General features: G+C 38.9%; 1 protein-coding gene across 5 annotated transcripts in view; it reads right to left on the reverse strand.

The window, feature by feature from the left end:
* Positions 1-8,475, reverse strand: part of LOC143127169 (NACHT, LRR and PYD domains-containing protein 3-like) — a 101,162-nt gene extending 92,687 nt beyond the window's left edge. For all 5 annotated transcript variants that reach the window (XM_076288479.1, XM_076288481.1, XM_076288478.1 and 2 more), the window contains exon 1: positions 8,280-8,475. The gene's annotated coding sequence lies outside the window, so the exon portion shown is untranslated. The remainder of the gene's footprint in view (positions 1-8,279) is intronic.
* Between the last annotated feature and the right edge of the window lie 1,735 nt (positions 8,476-10,210).

A 10,210-nucleotide genomic window follows, 5' to 3' on the forward strand; every position in this document is an offset into this window, starting at 1 on the left:
CCTGCTCATGCACTACAAAAAACAACCTAATAACATTAGGCCTACCAAGGCATTGCGTTGGATGTTTCTCCACTTGTTCTCTTCACGTATCTGGCTGCTAATCCATGTAATGAAAAGGGATAGGCTACCCGTTCAAAAGGAGGCTTAAAGTTGTTTTATATAGGATCGCTATGACCGTGATATAGAGGGCAAGAGTATAATAGTCAAAGTATAATAGTCTCTCTCGTGCTCATAACTTAGGTTATTATCAGGTCACTTGCTCCTGATTTGCAGATAGCAACTTACAAATGAGGTAGCCTATTGCTTGCCATAATGGTCATGAAAAATATATTAGGCCTACTAGTAAAATATTCAAATATTTAGGGTTAACCTTAGGCTACTCAGCACTGAAACCTGTCAAACTTCTTTCAAAGTCCTTCATCACATGAATTAAGATTAAAATAATTTAATTTCTGAGCACCACAAAGTCAGACCTCAGCAACTTTTTTAATGTAAGATTGTTCTTAGGTCACATATCAATCAAATCATAACAACTGCAATGATACTGTTTTTAAAATCATGTGTAGTAGGGCTGAACGATTTATTGCATTTGCGATAATATCGCGATATGATGAAACACGATTTTCAAACCGCAAAGGCTGCGATTTGTAATATGTGACGTCACCAAAACGCATTTATACTTGCGCTTGCCGACGCGCCACCGACTCTTCTCACCGACCTTTGAAAAAGCAAAAAACGTAAACAAGAGGACCAGCTAACAGTGTCAAGAAAGGTCTGATCAGTAGAGCTTTAATGAGCTGAATTTGAGCTTACAGTTCTTTCACCAACCTATGTGTTTTACATTAACTTACAAAATAGATACTTTAGCTTAGTCCTCAGATAGAGGATGGTTGCTGCTTGCTCTGTTAAGGTATTTCTGTCCCCCCCCAAACTGCATTGAAATGGTATGTTTAGCAGCCAGAATTTCAAAATCTCCTGAGGGAGAAATCACCGGCCCCCCTCTAACAGGACCCCCCCCCCAAAAAAAAAAAAAATGTGCCTGATTGTGCCCCCTCTGAATTTTGCCTTGCATGACGTCCCTGGTTAGGGGAACGTTCAGGGAACGTTTTATATTAAGAACTAACGTTCCCGGAACATTCAGCAAACTTTCCATGGGAACCAAAACTTACTCAAAAACGAACCTTCGGGGAACGTTTGGGAACCAAAAACTAACGTTCCCGAAACCAAAAACCATAAATTGTTAGCTGGGTTGGCGTTGTAAACGTTCTCTAAGAAGTCCAGGGCTCTCAAGTGTCACGCATTAAGCGTGACAGTCACTAATTTCGGTCTTTTGTCACGCACTCCCGCCACACATTGTATTTCTCACGCAGAAAAACTATTTATAATTACAGTGCATGAAAATGCACTGTACTGTTCTTCCTAGGCAACTTCTTCTTCTTCTTCTTCTTATTATTATTATTCCGCTTACCACTTTTTCTAGACGCAATTTCTCTTGAACAGTTTAACTTAGAAACTTCATTCAAACTTTGTAACGTAGGTCTTCAAACAGATCGGGTTGCTATCTCTTTTCAACTTTGAAACTTTTATACTTTTTAAACTATTAAAGAAAACCTTTTTAAAAATCCCCATAGACTTAACATTGCCGATTATGACATCATAATACGGCCATTAAGCAATTAGAATCCTATGGCAGGTGTTCAGGCCACCTGGATCTCAACTGCCAGTCTCAGGCTTTAAGCATACAAACTGGCCCTATTAAGACTACACATCCTGTTAAACTGCTTCCTCTGCCAAAAACTGTTTCAAAATAAAAGTCCTCACTACAATATTTCACTGTTAAACAATTTAACCCTTTAAACTACTGAACTTTTTAACTGTTTAGCCATTGTAACTGTTACTTGTCATCAACTATGACTCCTACCCACTGTAGCTAGTTAGCATGGTTAACATAGTTAGCATGCTAGCAAGTTAGCATGTTAGCATGCTAGTTAGCATTTTTAGCAAAATTACTAAAAATGATTAGCTAAGTTAGCTAAGTCACATAGTTAGCATGCTAGCATGTTAGTTAGCATTTTTAGTAAAACTGCTAAAAATGATTAGCTAAGTCACATGGTTAACATAGTTAGCATGCTAGCAAGTTAGCATGCTAGCATGTTAGCATGCTAGTTAGCATTTTTAGCAAAATTACTAAAAATGATTAGCTAAGTTAGCTAAGTCACATGGTTAGCATAGTTAGCATGCTAGCATGTTAGCAAGCTAGTTAGCATTTTTAGCAAAACTGCTAAAAATGATTAGCTAAGTTAGCTAAGTAACATGGTTAGCGTAGTTAACATGCTAGTTAGCATTTTTAGCAAAACTGCTAAAAATGATTAGCTAGGTTAACTAAGTAACATGGTTAGCATAGTTAACATTTTTAGCAAAACTGCTAAAAATGATTAGCTAGGTTAACTAAGTAACATGGTAGTTAACATGCTAATAGCATAGTTAGCATAACTGCTAAAATTATTAGCTAAGTTAGCTAAGTAACATGGTTAACATAGTTAGCATGCTAACATTGTTAACATAGTTAGCATGTTTAATAAAACTGCTAGAAAATGTTAGTTAAGTTAGCTAAGTAACATGGTTAGCATGCTAGCACTGCTATAAAACATTAGCTAAGTAGCATGGTTAACAGAATTAAAAATCTTAGCATAACTGCTAGCAAACATTAGAGCCGTTCAAACTTTCAGTTATCGTCAAATATCTACCTATGCACAGCCATTAAACTATTTGAATATCAACATTCATTAAACTGCTAGAAAACGTTAGCTAAGTAGCATGGTTAGCAGGTTAGCATTGCTAACACTGCTATAAAACATTAGCTAAGTAGCATGGTTAGCATAGTTAAAAATCTTAGCATAACTGCTAGCGAACATTAGAGCCGTTCAAACTTTCAGTTATCGTCAAATATCTACCTATGCACAGCCATTAAACTATTTGAATATCAACATTCATTCAACTTCCAGTCTGTCAACAACTTTTAAACTATTTACCTTCAACTTTTAAACGGTCTACTTTTAAACTATCATTAAACTATCTATTAAACTAGCTGTCTATCAACAACTTTTAAACTATCTACTGTCTATCAACAACTTTTAAACTATCTACATTCAACTTTTAAACAGTCTACTTTTAAACTATCAACTTTTATTAAGCTATGCAACCACCATGTCTATCCTAGCATCACCGTAGTAACCATCTCTTTATTATCTGTTTTAACTATACATGATATTTTATATCACAACTTTAGCATTTTCATGCACTGGTAATTCCTTGGAATTGCATTTCTAGTATTTAATATGCTGCCGCGGCGCCCAAAATGTCTCTGGCCGCGCCGCTCTCACTATGGAACCGGCAAGAATCAAGCACGTCTCCCCGGGAGTTCTTAGTCGAGCCTGCCACTTATCAGCCAATAAATAATAACGAAAGGGGCTACACAATAGCCAATCAGAAAATATCACTATTGTATCTGGGTAAGATTTAACGCAACAGCCAATAAAAAAATCGTATCGTATCCTGAATTGTTCACGTGAATCTGCTAGTTTCCAAAGTTTCGTTCATCTTCAGAGGAAACCACTGAGCTTCGAGCATCAGTTTGAGCACAGAGTAAGTCATCTTTTAATGTTACAACAAATCCACAACTTGTTTGACACAAACAACAACGTGACTGCTGCTAGAGAATGTTTCCCAGATAATTAGCATCAGTTGTTCATGAGTGTCTGTAACTTAGCCAACCTACAGCCTGTTCACTGACAACACTGAGTCAGAACAAGTTGAAGTAGCCAGTAACAAGATGACTGACTTATTGTCACATTATAAACATCTCTCTCTCCAAATAGGCTTAATAATTTTATTAGCACTAAATAAACTGTATTGCATATTGTCATAAGACACTTTTAGTTTTAAAATCATGTCATATGTATAATTAATTATATCCTGGCCATGGATGCATTAATCATTGCATTTGTCTTTCAAAGATGTCAGGTAAAAAAAAACAATTAAGCATCATCTCATTCACCCTGAGAGGAAAGCCCCCTAAAAAGGCCAGGTTAGGGGATGCTAGCTCAGAGGTGGTGAAAAGGGTAGGCCCGTTATTGAATTGTCAATGCCATGTGTTAAATCTTTTCTTCTGCAAGTCTGAGCAATTATAAATTATACTTATGCCCCATTTTGAGTTTTTTCATCTTCTTAGGAGGGCATTGCTCCTACATACTTTGGCCGATAATCAAATGCCTGATCTCTTTGGAAAGCTGAGACACTGTAGTTTTTGGAAAACAATTAGATTATAACTGTGTGATGTACTGACACAGAGTTACTGTACACAGGCTAGAATCTTGTTTTCTTTTTCTACACTCTAAAAAATACTGGGTTATTTTCTCAACCCAAACGCTGGGTTGAGGCTGTCAGGGCATTTTGTGGGGTTGTTTTTACTCATGTTGGGTTATTTTCTGTAACCCAGCTTGTTGGGTTGATAGTTTAGGACAGCGCCCCTCTTCTCCCACCTGACGTGGAGTACACTACCCAGCACCTGGGTGACTTTAACACAGCTGCATAGTTATTTGAGAGTTCGAAAAAACATCGTTATTCTTCCAACCGTCCAGTCCACCAGCTGTCAGCATGCAATGGAAATCAGGCGATTTCGTAAGGTATGTATCTTTAACTTTTTTTAAAATGTTTTATCCAGACGGATTTTAAAAGTCCACCCAGAGATGTAGAAGCTACCCTTCATGATATGAATGGATATTCTGCCTGCCAATTTCGTTCAGCCTCAAACAGGTTAACAATTGTGTCATTCATGCTAACTAACGTTAGCTAACATTAACTTACAATTACTGTTCATGTTAAATATACACAAAGACAGACTCATAAAAACATAGTTCTTTGTTCACTGGGTATGAACTGCCGACAGAAACAAAACGAACTTTTACAACGAACTAAAATGAGCATACCAAGCTGGTAAACATTAGCAGACCATATAGCTGCTAGCATCAATGCTAATTAAATATGCTCCGTGGTGGTTGTAGCTTAGACTATGGTTGCAGCTAACGTTTGTCAGCTAATATTAGCCAACACAGTTGAAGTAATGTTAGTCTCTTCACAAGCCACACGTACGGTAATAATAATGGCAAACACCATCTTATTAATTAATTCAGGGTAGCTTCATATTATAGCCATGTAACTTAACGTTACTGGGTGTTTTTGGTAGCAGAGATGACGGGCTCTGGTTGTAGTATCAGACAGTCATTTAGCTAGAAATAGCTGCTAACGTTATCTAGAACTAGTATATAAGTATAAGTATATATACTTTTTTGATCCCGTGAGGGAAATTTGGTCTCTACATTTAACCCAATCGTGAATTAGTGAAACACAAACAGCACACAGTGAACACACAGTGAGGTGAAGCACACACTAATCCCGGCGCAGTGAGCTGCCTGCTACTATGGCGGTGCTCGGGGAGCAGTGAGGGGTTAGGTGCCTTGCTCAAGGGCACTTCAGCTGCGGCCCACTGGTCGGGGCTCGAACCGGCAACCCTCCGGTTGCAAGTCCAGAGTGCTAACCAGTGGGCCACGGCTGCCCACTAGAAGCTACAAGTTATTATAACTCCATAGGTGGTCATGGTTTCCGAGTGTGTTGCGCTAATATTTTGTCTACTGGTGGATTTTTAATGTTTGTCAACATCATTCAATGATAATGGTTCATGAAAAATAAAGTTCTGTAAATAAGTGATTAATGCACTCTTTTTTTCCCCTTTGATTCACAGGGGTGATACCCAAAACTGACAGTGGAATCTGCCTGCCTTCATGGAAGTATCACAAGCTTTTTCTAGCTATCTGTTCAAAAAATAAACTGCCAAATAAATAAATGTCGAACTGTTTTATTTCATTGCATGGCTATTGTTGCCCATTGGATGGATTTTAAAACATTATATTGTAACATTAATGATTTGCAAACATTTATTTGAATTATTATCAATTAATAGTGATTGGATTAAGGAGAAAAATAAGATACTTAGAATAACCCATAAATTAGGTCAGCATAACCCAGAAATGACAGTGAAAATAATATAAATCCTGGGTTGTATAAGATAGCCTACCCAACAATTATGTAGGTTTAACCTAACAGTTTTGTTACGATAACCCAATGTTTGGGTTAGACTATCAACCCAACTCATTGGGTTGACCGAACAACCCAATTTTCGGGGCTAATATAACTCAGTGCTGGGCTCGACCACTATTTACCCAGTGGATGGGTTGAAATTGGGTTGTTTTTAACCCAATGTTTTTTAGAGTGTACCGGATAACAAGCATCTCTGAACTGACCACATTTCAGCCCTCTAGGTCTTGACTTGATATGACTTAGAAACACAACTGAGCCCTAGCATCAGGTCTGGTGAAGCTGTGTGCAAAAGTAGATCAATATAGAATGACAATATGAGTACTTTAGACCATTATTTGCCAAGGTATGCTCATGCGTTTTGTAAAATGCCCTATAGAAACTACCCATAGGACTTTTGGTTGCATACTGCCAAGGGCTTGGGTTTGGTCTGAGCTTTGGTGGGGACACTACCCACTAATTCCCCCGAAAAAAAAAGGAAAAGCCCCTCAACTCTTTCACCAGCCACTATAGATATATACAATGATTAAAATGTGCTACTGTCCAACTACCCATGATTAAAATGTGCTACTGTCCAACTTGATCTATACTGTGTAGCACATAATCTGATTTTAATATGTATACATATGTAGGCTATATTTAACATTTATTTTCTATTTGGTCGGTTATGAAATCATGCATTGACCCATTTAAGCACAGCTCAGTTTTAAGAAACTTAAATACATGCATGCTTAGCATTTTGTGAAAAGAATCATTAAGGCTACATTGACAACTCTTAACCATAAGCTGCCTGTATATTCTCTGATTCTAATATTTACAGATATCTAGGCGATGTAAGCACAGCTCAGTTTTAAGAAATGCTTAAAGCCGAAAGACCATGTTGAAATTTTCTACAATTTATTTTAAAACCGGATTACTCTGGAACAGCTAACTATACACGGGAATGCATTACACCTTTGTGTTCGGTAAGGTCTGCTGTTTATTCTGATATGGGTTGTCATGTGTTGCGTGAAGAGTGTGTAGGCCTAAGATATTCCACCGAGACGAATGGATGTGGAGATGGGCACAGAGAATAATTATTAAATCTCTTGAAGTTATCCTACCTGTTTATCACAGCAAATAGTGGCTATAGCACCGTTTAAAAGCTGAGAAAAGTCTCTTTCATGTGACACATGTGTGATGAGTAGCCTACTCGAGGAGTTCAACAGAGAAGAATGGATGAATTTGGACGCACTTCATATGCCTTGTAGTGAAGTGAAGCTTAAGCGCAGCGCAAGAGACTGCGGCTCACTGGTAGTTATTATAGGTAACTTCAAAACAGCGCGATTTACCCTTATAGGCTACTGCACATTACACGATCTGTACGAGATGACCCGCAGCAAAGTGAGAAAGTATTTAACTCTTTGTAGCGCATGTGAGCGCTTTTCCCACCATTTCAACCTGAATATTGGTAGGGACATTTCAGTCGTAATCTGACATTGGTGTGGACACGTCCTTCGGTCCCCACGCAAATCTACGCCCCTGCATAGGCTTCTGCAAAATGCATACTGAAAATCAGATGCTTACTGCATGTGAACCCCTTAGAAGCATAATCTTGGCCTCAAATTAAAGGTAACACTCTGACGTTTCATGCTTGCATTTGGTGTACTTCAGGGGTTCTGATATGGAATGACTATAAATATGAAATAATAAGTATAAATCATTAAAATTTCTATTTGGTGTGTATAAGATGGACTATACATCTGCACAACTATTGGATCAACTGTTAACCGACACATCTGAAGGCATATAATAATAATACTATTATTAATGAAACACCCCCCACGGGCGTCGACGGGGAATGTCACTCTTGCCTGTCCTCAAAACTTGAGAGCCCTGAAGAAGAGTGAAAAGCAGTTTGCAGTAGGCTAGGCTAAAGCTAATCACAACGTAGCCTAGTTTAGGCTATCGCAGGAAAAAATAGAGAGCAGTGATAACCTAATTAAATGCTTGATGAGCCGGATCCAGCCCGCGGCCGTAGTTTGTCCACCCCTGTTATAACATGATACAGATTCGTTTTCTTTCCCCTTATGTTACAGCAATGTGCCGCGGTTTTCGACTTGTTCTGTGCCATTGGAAATACTTACATACACACTCACTTCCTGTTAAGGGTTGGTTCGTTGGCAGCCAAAAAATCGCACTATAGCCTAGTGATAGCCTACTGTAGTTCTCACCAAAACAGACGCAAAAGATAGCAAACAAACGTTACACTCCAAAATGAATATTCTTACTAAACTACACTATATTAACCATTTTACTTGTAGAGCTCGGTAGATCTGACTGTTCCCCATTGTCTTTCTCGCGTCATCACCGTCCTGTTTTAACTTTCACTTTCCACTTGGTTTTACATATGTGTTACCCTTTTGTCACCAGTAGGTGGAGCTGTTTTCCTCATGGCAAACATGCACAGTGGAGGCCTTTCCCAATTAGTACGTCTGACTTGATGATATATTTCTTAATGTATAGGATGCAGGCAACAACGTCTACTGAGGCTATTAATCTGGAGGAGCTGCAGTGATTCACCATACCAGGCTCAGGCCAGATCAAGAATTCATGTGTTTTGGAAGCTCACCATGGGCCCCCCATCAACATTTGTGCCACATAAAAGAAAGAAAGATACCTATAGAAAGAAACCCTATAACCCTTTTAAAAGTTGTTAGAAAATAAATATATTAAGAGGGATTGTTGGAATCATATTTTAAAGGGCTGTTTAAAAGGGCCTTACTGGTCAGCTCACGCTTCAGGCACTGAGGGACGTCACATTGTAACACCAAAGCCCTAGTGTTCAGCTCATCTTAAGCACTCGCTGGTTGTCTTCCTTCTCTTCCTTCGCGAACTATAGGCCCTACTTGTTAATGAAGTGACAACTGATGAATCTTCAGTGCTGATGGCGTGGAGTCTTCCGCTCTTACACACGCCACTCAAACCGTAACTCTTCCGTAGCTCAGACTAAAACATGTAGCTCAGCAATAACTAAGAGCTAAACTGTTATTTACTAAATTATAATACCAAAATCTCCGTCAGCATGGGACTTCTTCGGATGCTGCCATCTTCTCTGTTGCTGAACGCCAACTCTCCCTAGTTCCGCCCTCTCCTCTCATTCGCCAGTGCGCCAGCATGCAAGTCATTGATTGGCTGAGCCTATGTCCAAGTTCCTGTGTGCGGTTGGGTGAGAATAGTTTGAGGGATTTCTCCATGTTAAAGTAGGGCTACATATCAAGAAATATGTGCACACTCTAAGTGTACACCTACATGTGCGCGGGCTAGACTGCGTGTTTCAATGTATTTGACGTCGTGGCTGGCTAGGGCTGCGAGTTTTAATGTATTACACACTGCGTGTCACAATGCATCCTGATGTGGTGGCTTTAGGGCCGTGTGTGAGCGCGCCAAACTCTAGGCTACAATGTTTCATGAGTTCAGGAGTTGCACATTTTAGGCTGATCTTGGCTACAGCTGGCAGTTTTTTACAAGCCTTAGTTGAAGTAATTGATGGTAATAATATATTTAATGGTTGATGTTTTTTTGTGCATGGCCCCGTGTTTGTAGGCTGTAGGTTTTTTTTGTATGTTGGTAAAATTGTATGTTGGTTATACAATTACACAATAAAAAAGCTAATTTAATTTTTACATTATGTCTGACATAATTTAATTGCCAAGAGCTGACACCACAAATAATGTGAATCCAACTGACTACATTCAGCCACACCCCAAGATGACAAGATAACTAAAAACATCTGACACCATGTGTCATGTTCTGATCTATAAAGTGTGTGTGTGTTTCTGTGTCTGTCTGTCTGTCTGTCTACATGTTGTTGTGTACCATTACATAACCAGTCCTCTAAAATCAAAAGGGGGGAAATCACTGGCTTATATCCATATTATCTCAAGACATAATTCCATATGCATATGTTCACCAGCTTCTCATAGCTTTGCTGGAGTGCATGAAGAGTCCGTCTGGTCTGTCGGTGCAGTGCACTCCACCACCCCCAGCTGGTTACTGCAGGTGTAACATGAACAGC

This window comes from Alosa pseudoharengus, unplaced genomic scaffold, assembly GCF_046254945.1.
Source record: "Alosa pseudoharengus isolate Yale_2024_CS ecotype anadromous, Long Island Sound unplaced genomic scaffold, YU_APseudo_1.1 YU_APseudo_1.1_scf_17, whole genome shotgun sequence".
NCBI classification, from domain to species: domain Eukaryota; kingdom Metazoa; phylum Chordata; class Actinopteri; order Clupeiformes; family Clupeidae; genus Alosa; species Alosa pseudoharengus.